Raw genomic sequence first — 10830 nt, 5'->3', positions numbered from 1 at the left:
AACCTAGCCTCGAGACCAATCTCGAGCCCTCGGGAAGCCCTAATTCCACCAAACGGGGTGGTGGAATCAAACCCCGACACTACACCAAACACCCATTACCATAACACATGATTATAATAGAATTTAAAAAGAGTTATTGTAAGTGAAAAAAATTTCAGGCGGCAACTTAAAATAAGGTACCGCCAAATGACTTAACTTTTTTCAACCCGTGTACCCATTTCCTCAATCATTCTTCGGTCTTCCCCTTCCTGGTCTCTCGGTCCCTTCAATCTTCAATCGTTCTTGTCTTTCCGTTCCTGGTCTATCTCTCTCGGTTTCCCGTAGACCTATCCCTCTCAGTCGGGAAATGAGAAAATAAGCAGAAATTTTTAATATTTCACTAACTCTCTATTCCCCAATTTCTATTTCTATCATTTACCACACAAAGACAACCCTAATCATTCTCTCTTCTGTCTTTTCCCCATGGATGGCTTGTTCTATCCTCTGTATCGTTTCCCACTGATGGTACACAGATAGTCATAGCCATTCTTCTTTTCTTTCACTAAATTTTTTTTGCTCCAGTGCCTCCTCTTAGCCATGGCTAGGGCTACCATAAAGGTTTATTTCTTCATAATGGAGAGGGGTTAGTCCTCTTCAAAATCTCTGTTCCAGAAGTTTCTTCATCGCCAGCAAAGATTTTAAGGTCACTATATCATCTTCCTCTTCTCTAATTTTTATGTCTTTTATTATTATTATTATTATTATTATTATTATTTGTGGCTTCCAAATGGCAATTTCCACGATTATCCTTGAGGTTCGTAAATCTGGGATTGCAAACCAGAAATTGGACATTAATAGCCTTATGTTTAATATATAAAAAAATCATTTTGGGTCCTTTGAAGGACTAAATGGGATTAGAATTTTTTTGTGCCTATCGCTACCAGGTATCCATTTGTTCCTGTACTTTCTTTTAAATCTATTATGTATATATATATATATACATATATAAGCAACAATTAATAATTAGCAAGTGTTCTATGTATATGTTTATCTTTATGATGGAATATCTTAAGTGCTTAGATTGATAGTGTTAAATAGCTTTACGTTATTCTGCTGGTAATTATATGGGGTCTAGAGCCTAGACCACTTGCATCCATAAAAAAAATTGCTGAGTCGATATATCAATATATCAATGATGAAATTTTGTTTTTAATGTAAAAATTATTTCTATTTCTAGGGTGGTGATTTATGGCTTGTTTGGATATTCAGATGGATGTAAAGAATCAATAATCTGCAACTATATGGGTGCTCAAGATATGCATTTTCGAGAAAATGAGGTTTGTTTTCTAAATATCTAATTTCTCTCTTAGAGAATTATTTTGCTATAGGACCTAATTGTTTTGGGCATATAAAATAATATCAATAATGCTCTTTTCCTCTAGTATATAAATGTATATATGTATAAATATATTTATATATAAAAGAAAGTTTAATTGAGTTCAACTATATCAATGAGAATTTTGTTGCTGTCGATGGGAATGTTTGAAAAAATGTGGCTTGCAAATGATAGCAATTATGGAGAGTTTAGACGGTTTACAACTTGGAAACAAAGGGACCAAATTGTTGACTTTTAATTGCCATATGAGATTTTTGGGCCTATGCAACAAAAGTGAGTACTATTCTGTTATGCCTTCATTCAATTTCTAGATGCGTAAATACAAACTTAATCCAATATGTTGAAGAAGTAATTTCTTTGGGCTCTTACTATAAAATTTGACTGTGAGATTGGATTTTTAGCTGACTATTGCTCATTTTAGATTGAAACGTTTTGAAATTAAAGATTAAGTTTTATGTAACAATGCTCATGGATTAAGAAAATAAAAAAAACTGCACTCCATATGTTTGGTAAAATGCCTTAGAAACATAATATACTGTATAGATGTTTTATATAGACTATTCCATAGAGAATATAATATAGCTATGTTTGATCATAGATAAATCAATATAGTCATAGCTTAACATTTCCTTGGTAATATTAATGTTAATTCAAAAGTTCAAACTTTTTTTCATTCTTTCTATTATGTATACTTTATATAGTTTTCTTCATGGCTGTACAATTTGGAACTCATTTATATACTGTCATGGTTTTCTATCATATTGAGTTGTTAAGAAACTGAACTGAGTACTTATTAAGCTCAATTTTGTCAGTTTACAGCATTGTGAATATCTTGGTTTTTTTTGTATACCTACAGTGTGTGAACATGCTTATTCTTTGGCTCAAAATATGGATCCTGACAGTGAAGGAAGAGGAGTTCTACAATTTAAAACTGGATTGATGTCTTTCATTAAGGTGTGTGCTTAGTTTGAAATGGATAAACTTCACTTCCAGATTTTTAGTCTGTTTTTTTTTGCATTCTATACACTTCGACAATAATATTATATTTGCCATATATTTACTTTTTCTTGTTTCCAAAATTTTAGCAAAAACTTGCAAAAAAAGGAGGGAGGAGTTATAGATAGAAGCCAAGACATTGCTCTTTTGCAAGATTTCTACAAACTCTATCGAGAGCACAATGACGTGGAAATGTTACGAGAAGAAGAGTTGAATTTAAGGGAGACTGGGGCTTTCAGTGGAGACTTGGGCGAGTAAGTATTTCACCCATTTGAACTCAAATAGATGGCACTTTTATTTATTTGCTTTTGTTCTGTTTATGCTAATACTGTAGTTTTATTTTCTAATCTACCTATAAGGAGAAAAACATAGTTATGTGAATGTGACTTTCAATTTTCTCCTTTTGTTTATTTTTGTCCCTTGGTTTATTATTAATTTGAAAACCATCCTTTAACTATTAGGAAAAGTTTGATTTGTATATTCCTCTGTTTTTTTGGCCAGCCCTTTATCTTTGGTGTTAAAGGTATTTTCTCAGTTTTTCTTTCATGGTCATCATATTGATCTATTTACTGATTACTTTTTCCAGGTTGGAGAGAAAGACAGTTAAGAGGAAAAGAGTTTTTGCTACTTTAAAAGTTCTAGGCACAGTCCTTCAGCAACTGACTGAGGAAATTCCTGATGAGGTTGGTTGTATGACTTTGTGATCAGTCGTAATGATTTACTATCACTATTTTTTAACATCCAAAATCTTGTGAAGCATTTATGTTGAGCCCCTAATTTTTGTTAGTCTATGCAATATGATCTAGTGTGGCACCACAATTTTTACTATAAGGGAAAGAAAATCAATATAATATGTGATGTGGGAGAGTTGAATTGATAACTTTGTCCATGTTGTTTTTTGTTGAAGTAGTTTTTATGGATGCTAATAGTTCTGTTAATACGTTATTCAGTTTTGGCCTCTTCTCTTTATGATAAGCCTATTTAGTTTTCCCCCTTTTCTTACTATTTGTATTACTGTTATGAAAATCTCTACAAATTAAATAAGGTATTTCATAACAGTACACAACTTTTTAGAAAAGTTTCTCTTTACACTGTCTATAATTTTTATGTAACGAATTTTTTTGTTTAACACTTTATTGTTTCTCTGATATTTCTTTGTTGTAAAATTTAAAATTTGATGGATTAATCTCTTCAAACAAAAATAATTATATATATATAAATTATGATGAGTTAGAATTAGATTCTCTAAGTTGGAATTAAGTGTTTTATGTATATAATAGATTAAGAAAATGAATATTAATTTTTTTTTATTAAGCATTAAGTACCTTTAGTATATAATATATATATATATATATAAAATTGATGTTTATAAATATATATTTATTGTTGTGAATCTAAAAAAATGGTATCGCCTCTGTTTTGAACAAATTGTGATATTTTGATGCTTTATTTCTCTTGTTTGTGACTGTTTTTCTACAGGGGTTCTATTTATATTGAGTATTTTTTGGTCTTCTTTTTAGTCAATATTATATGGGTTAGTTTTAATTTGTTGGTTGTTTCATTGCATTGACTATCAGATGAAGTCCATGGCTGGCACCCAAGCTTAGCCTTGGCCCCAGAAGTTGAAGAAGAAAGCTTAGAACTTTTTGTTCATTTCAAGTAAGTAAATAAGCTGCTTTTCCTTTAGAACTCAAATTTTTTATATAATTTAGATTTAGCATTTGCCTATGTTTTTGTCTTAGTTCTGAGTTTTCTTATGATGCATGGGATTTCACTTATGCAGCTAGTTGATGTTTCGAAGGGATAGAAAATGATTTGGTGGTAACTCTTTTAAGGGATGCTAAAGTAGTATTAGATAGATTGAAATAACTACCGATACTGAAAAGAGGCTCAAAACTTGTTACAAACTTACAAATATATTTCTATATTAAAATAATGCAAATAGGTTTTTGGAAAAAACCATAAAGTAGAAAACAGTTTTGTATTCTGATAGGAAATTAACAATCACTTAAATCTAGAAAAATAAGAACACCATTGTATTTTGTCTAACTGATTCATGATATTTTATGAGTGTCTAAAGCCTGTAACCTATATGAATTTTCCTGTACAATACAATTAGGGTTATTACAAACAAGTTATCCATAGTATTGTATTGAGTGGTCCTTTAATGCAAATAATAGGTAGGGTAACTAATGTAAATAGTCTAAGGGTGGGAAAATATAAATTTTAGAGAGAAATTTTGAGAGCAAGAAAGTATAGAAGAAAGCTCCAGGACTGGACTTAAATAGTTCAAAACTTCAGGGTTTTATTTTCTCAATAGAAGACATTTCTTTGCTGGTTGGATCCATGGACAAATGCAATATTTGCCAAACCATGTTAAATATTGGTATTGATGCTTTTGATATGTTCTTGTGCTCTTGATGTGTTTGTTGGGTGTTATTCTAAAGGTTATTAGTATAAGAGGTATTTTCTCCCTTATAACAATTGAGAAATGGATTGCACGCCATTTTATAACTTGTCTTTTCGGGTAACACATGCATTAGCTACATTAATTATAACTACAGAAAATTAGAATTACTGAAATTTTCCTTGAAAAATAGAAAACTGCCCAACCATTATTAATTTTTCCAATAAAAATAGTTTTTCAAAGCTGAAAATTCTTCTTGTTTGGCTTGAGTAATGCAGCTCAGTTTAATTGTTTGTTGCTTTACCCTTCCCTTGGGGTTTCTGGTCCTTTTATTTTGCTCATTATATAGGTGGGAGTTATCTTATTATTTCAATATACCCAATTATATATATATATATATATATTTATATTACTATCATTGGTGAACAACTGCTAATGAGTTCAGATTCTTTTTTTGAATCTGTATGTAATATTTAAAGCATTATACGGAAAAAGTTACATGTATATGTATATATGTAGTAAATTTTTTTAAGGCTTTTCTCAGGTACCGGGAAATCTCAGTTCTTGAAATTTGCTGCAAAGTTAAGTAACAGATCTGTTGTCACTACTGGCTTAGGAAGCACTAGTGCTGGACTCACTGTCACTGCAGTCAAGGATGGAGGTATGTTTCTCATTTCTCCATCCTAAACTTGTATCCATGGAGTAAGGAATCTGACAGAAGTTGTGATTAGTTTGCGTTAACTTTTTGCATGGTTTGCCACCACCTTGCACATCCTAGTCCTGTTCCCCATCTCATTGTCTCTGCTCTTACTTTTCTCTCTGTATCTCCCTTTTTGCTCACACTTCAAGTCAGTAACTCTCTCAATGACTGAGAACGTCTTTGTTATGATAACCAAATCTTTCATCATAAAACTCCAATTCTTGCTTCCATGGGGCTAAATAATCTGATCAGATGGTTGTGATATGAAAGTAGTGATTTTCTGTCTTCATCTTTAAACCCATCCACTGAACAGTTAAGCCTTATTCTGATTGGTCATATTCCAACTTTTATTTTTGGTTGTTTGAGCTTGCTTGCCATGTTGTTTAGTTTGTTAGTTTATCATACATGCTTGTTTAATATCTATTAACAAATTTTAATTTTGTATTAATCTTTTAAGTATTGATTATATTCTTTAGGTTGGGGATCGAATTGGCAAGGAGCATTGCAAAGGTAATTTGCAAGAGGTACGGAATTTGTTCTTTTAACTCTTATTATTAATATCTTTAAAATGTTAGAGGAGTTTGAATATCTTAAATATTCATCCATAGAGAAGTAGGTTCTGAGATTAAAATTGTGTGCTGCGGTGATAACGGAAGGATGAAAACTTGTGTGTATTAGAGAAGTAGGTTCTGGAAAATTTGTTTGTGTGCTGCGGTGATATAAAGAAGAAAACTTATTGTGTGTTGTTTGAATTTTTTGATGTATAGATTAAATTTTTCATTTAGTCATAATGTTTTCATTATTTCCATATGTATAGATTAGATTTAATTGCCACAACCCAAGCTAAAATCTTGTTTTTGATCCAAACCCAATTAGTTAGTGGCTACCATTTTAGAATCTGGTTTTTAAATTAAAAACAACACTAGAATCTCTTGAACTAGCCTTTTATGCACACTTAACAAAAGTAAGTTAAGAAAACAGAAGTAACAAGACCTTTTATTTGGTAACTGATTTCAACAAGCTTCCTTCAAAGTGTTCAATTCTAATGATCTTGCACAAATAGTTCCACTCTTAGAGTCTCAGTATACATAAAGCCTGTCAAAACAAAGTGAGCCATATTAACCATAATAAACCATACACATTAACACCATTTTGCAAAAGAAAAAAATTGGGCTGAGTTCGATTTATAATTTATCATGTGTAATTATTTTAAGAATTCTGTTACTCCTTCTACAACTAATACATCAATGACTCATAGCTGATAAATTATCTCTATTAATTTTTTAAAGCTTAACACTAAATCCATTAAACCAGATTACTTATTTCAGTTATTTTAGGTTAATTTATAAAGTACAAACTCTTACATTATAGAATGCTTAAAATCACTTCTTTCATGTTGTGGAAATTATGTGTGTAAATACATAAGAATTTACAAAAAATACTCTCATTGATACAAATAATGTAGGCTAATAATGATCAATTAAAGCACAACTAATAATCAAAACATGGCAGCTTGAACAAGAATGCAATTAGCATATTAAGCTTCAATCTTGCTATTGAAGAGTTATCCCTTCCAATTTGGGTGGCTAGACGTTGAACTTATAATCCTATTACCATTAAAATCCAAGAATTTTATAAAAATAAAAATTTGATCGTTCTGTTTTACAGCTCAGTAAGTCAGAATATTCTCAGAAACATACTTAATGAATCAATAAACAGAACAAACTAAGAGCACCATAAGGCATTTAAACGAGCTCAAAAGATGGTAAACTTGCTTAAAATTTCTTAGGGGTAATCAAGGAATCCTCATCTTAATAACTTCAGTATATTTTCCCTTCTTATATATATTTCCTTTTATTCTAGGTTGTATTTATCAAGAGAGGCTGCCTTATCAATAATCAAAACATAGCAAATGTAACTCTCTTATTTGGACAGGTTTCAAAGTTAGACTGAAACCAAATAAATTTAGGATGTTTATAACTAAGTTAGAGTTAACAAATAAAATCACTAACTAGATGAATCAATAGCACTAAGAAGAAACAGAAGAAAGGTTAGTCATAATATACCACAGATAGTACCTAGTCTCAATAGCACCATAAACTAGCAACCTGTCTTTCCAAGAATCCCAAAACACAACACTCAGCACAAACACTCAACATTTTGCTGCTTTTCCCAGGTCTCCATCCAAAGAACTAATAAAATAGACAGGATAACTCCAAAAAAATTATAATTTTAATCTCATATAATGGCATGGAAGCCAGCTACTAATATATTCAAGAAAAATTATTTATTTTTAGGCTTTAAATGATCTTCCTATATATATTGACAATAATAAATAAATGAGGAGCACTTGTTAATTTAAAACTCATTATAGCAACAGTGTATTCCATCTAGTATTACAATTTATTACTGACAAGTCTAAAAAGAGAACTGTTTCAATTTTTTCTATCACTACTAATATAGTAAAAGCTAAAAATTTGTTGGAGTACGAAAAAATAAAATGAAAGTTTAGTAATGTTAAACTATTCCAAAATTTTCATTTATCGAAACCCGGCCAGATTTCAAAATTCAAATACAATGGCAACTACCATACTTTTGCTTTTCAATTACTTTTTACAACTAAGTATATGGTACAATAGTAACATTACCACCTTTCATATGTTGCACAAACTAACGAGCCAGGCATATATTGGAAAATTATCCATGAACTTAATTGTTGTCTTCTAGAAAGCATGATCTGATAAATGTTTAAGCAATATGATCCAAATATTTTAAGCAATTCATTCCTCTCCCGCCTTAGAACGATTCTTCTTCAGTCGCCTCCTCCCCATGTTGCTTGCCCTGATTAACAGCCAAAGTTTTAATGTTTTATGACCCATGAAACAGCACTTATTAATCATGGCAGAAACATATTTCAGTACTCCTAAATACTCGATGAAAAGAAACAATCAGACTAGTACAAAATGCTATTTCGAACCAGAAGGTATTTTAAACAATTTGAGTAATGAAACCAGGGATTCAAGTAGTTTTACATTGTGCAAGTATGCAAGAGGGAACATGAGCACTTACCAGTACTGATTGTGGAATATCACATCATTAGTTGGTACTTTTTTCCCATCATTATTTCGGTTCCAGTGATAGAATGCGTGGGTTTTGTTTTTATAATTGCTAGTTTAGTTTATTTTCCTATCTATAAATAGGCCAACGGTGCTTTTGACCGGGGGGAGCAAGGCCCCACTTAAATTTTTTATTAATAATTTACAAGTAAACTTTAGTTAAAAAATATGTTTTGTCCCCATAAAAATTTAATTTTTTCAACAATATTTTATAATTATTTTTATTCTGCCTATTATAATTTATATTTCCTAGTTTACCCCTACTACAAAGAGGAATTTGCTCTGCCACTATTTTTGACACTAGTAAGAAATGAATGAATTGCTGAATTCTTCCTCTCTTGATTTTCTTTAAATGTTCACCTTCTCTGTTATTATTCTATTTCTCTCTAAAGTTCTATTTTATTTTCTATCTTAATTCTCTCTCTAAATCTAAAATAACCCTGTTCTTCTAGAAATGTTTACCACTTATTTTGAACACAACTCACCATACACGGTTATACAATCAAACTGAGAACTAATAATGATTTATAAACCACAAATCTGGAATCAATTATAAATTTATATCCATTAACAATCAGAAAAGGTACGAGACCATAAAGAAATCCCAAACACTCTACAGGGAACTAGAACAAATTTGTAAATTAGAATTAAGTAATTAACTCCACTCTAGAATCTTCAGCAAAAGTGATCATTTAACTCTGAACAAGCAACTCTGCCCCTGAATGAAATTCAATAAAGCTTTAAACTTCAATAACCCAAATATACTGAAATTCAACCAAGGCATGTTTTCTTTTAAAAGCATGTGTGTGAATGACCTTGTCATGACCCTGATATTACAACTGCAAATAATGTGATTGTCTTGTCTAACAGTTGTTAAACCCAGACAAAAAACAAGGTTTTAGTAAGAGAACAACATCAAATACAATTTCATTGGAGATGGATAAAAGTTGGATCCATCTTAACAGGTTAGTAACCAAAATCATATAGTTTATTTTGGATATAAGTTTAAGTGTTAGTGCTTGATTATTGACGTATGCTCTAAAATTGTAGAGTAACGGTGGAATATGAGCAAAAAGCTAGAGAGTTTGCACTTGCTTGACTGGGCAGATGCAATTGTTGCTGAAGGTCGTTGGGATTCTAGTGATCCAAATATAACTGTACATGGAAAGCCTCTTGGACCAGACTTTATGCGAGTATGGGTTGATGTTGCTATTGTACCAGAGTCTTACTTATTTCGTCCTAATCATGCGATGCTTACAATACAAGAAGCAGTTGGTTCCATAGTTGCATGGCCTTCTAAAAAAGTTATTCCAAGAGGTACATTTTCATACTCAAAAAATAACTAATGTCTTATAATTTAGTGTTTGGTTTCTTTGTTTGCTTTGGTGTAGTTGTGAATCTATTATTTTGTATGTGGTGTCCTTTCTTGGATATAATTTCCATAACATTTTTCTAGAAGTAATTTGTGATGCTAGATAATAACAATAAAATATTTCTTTGTTTATTTTGCAGATATGACAAGCGAAGTATAAAAGGATACTTAAGACTCCTTGAAAGTAGTAACTTTGTTTATTTCTTTGTGTTGAAAGTAGTAACTTTTAGACTCCTTGAATACTTAAAGAATATTTTGTTGTTGATGACAGTGTTGAATGTTTTAAACCAAATTGTGGATTGTTAATTCAATGTAGAATGTTCTTACTTTTTGTTATTTGAAAATCAAGTTCATTTGATGATGCTAGTATATATTAGAAAGCTAATTTTAATTATATTAAAAAAATTAAAATATAATAGAATAAATTAGTGTAATATAAATAAAATATATAATGAGAATTTAAATATATCTAAATATAACAATAATACAAAAATTGAGTTATAATATATATTACAATAACACTTTTTATGCAAAGAATTATGTTATGCAAACTTCATTATATAACACAAATAATGTGTTATACTAAAGTGTAGTATAACACAAAAAATGTGTTATAGTAAAGTGTAGTATAACACAAAAAAGTGTTATACTAAAGTGTAGTATAACACAAAAAAAATGTTATACTAACGTGTAGTATAACACAAAAAAAGTGTTATAGTATCGACTATAAATAACATAATTCAACACTTATCTATATATTAAAATGACACAGAAATTGTGTTATCGTTGACAGTACAATAACACATCTGTATAACACTGATAAAGTGTTATGTAAAGTACTCTAACCTACGATAACATAGTCTA

At 30.4% G+C, this 10830-nt stretch overlaps 1 long non-coding RNA gene across 8 annotated transcripts; it reads left to right on the top strand.

Annotated features, from left to right (window-relative positions):
• Positions 1–230: 230 nt before the first annotated feature.
• LOC133806730 (uncharacterized) lies at positions 231–10302 on the top strand. Of its 8 annotated transcripts, none has more exons than XR_009879077.1 (12): positions 231–682; positions 1217–1316; positions 1550–1648; positions 2232–2329; positions 2461–2625; positions 2958–3054; positions 3949–4030; positions 5323–5439; positions 5955–6002; positions 9465–9559; positions 9645–9911; positions 10107–10302. It is a non-coding gene; the product is annotated as an uncharacterized LOC133806730 (long non-coding RNA). The 8 variants fall into 8 exon arrangements; XR_009879078.1 differs by having other exon boundaries at positions 232–682; positions 1249–1316; XR_009879075.1 differs by lacking the exon at positions 1550–1648 and having other exon boundaries at positions 233–682; positions 5312–5439.
• Positions 10303–10830: the final 528 nt, after the last annotated feature.

Source organism: Humulus lupulus, chromosome 1 (genome assembly GCF_963169125.1).
Source record: "Humulus lupulus chromosome 1, drHumLupu1.1, whole genome shotgun sequence".
Classification (NCBI taxonomy): domain Eukaryota; kingdom Viridiplantae; phylum Streptophyta; class Magnoliopsida; order Rosales; family Cannabaceae; genus Humulus; species Humulus lupulus.
Note: the sequence above shows the minus strand (reverse complement) of the source record. Positions and strands in the feature narration are given on the sequence as shown.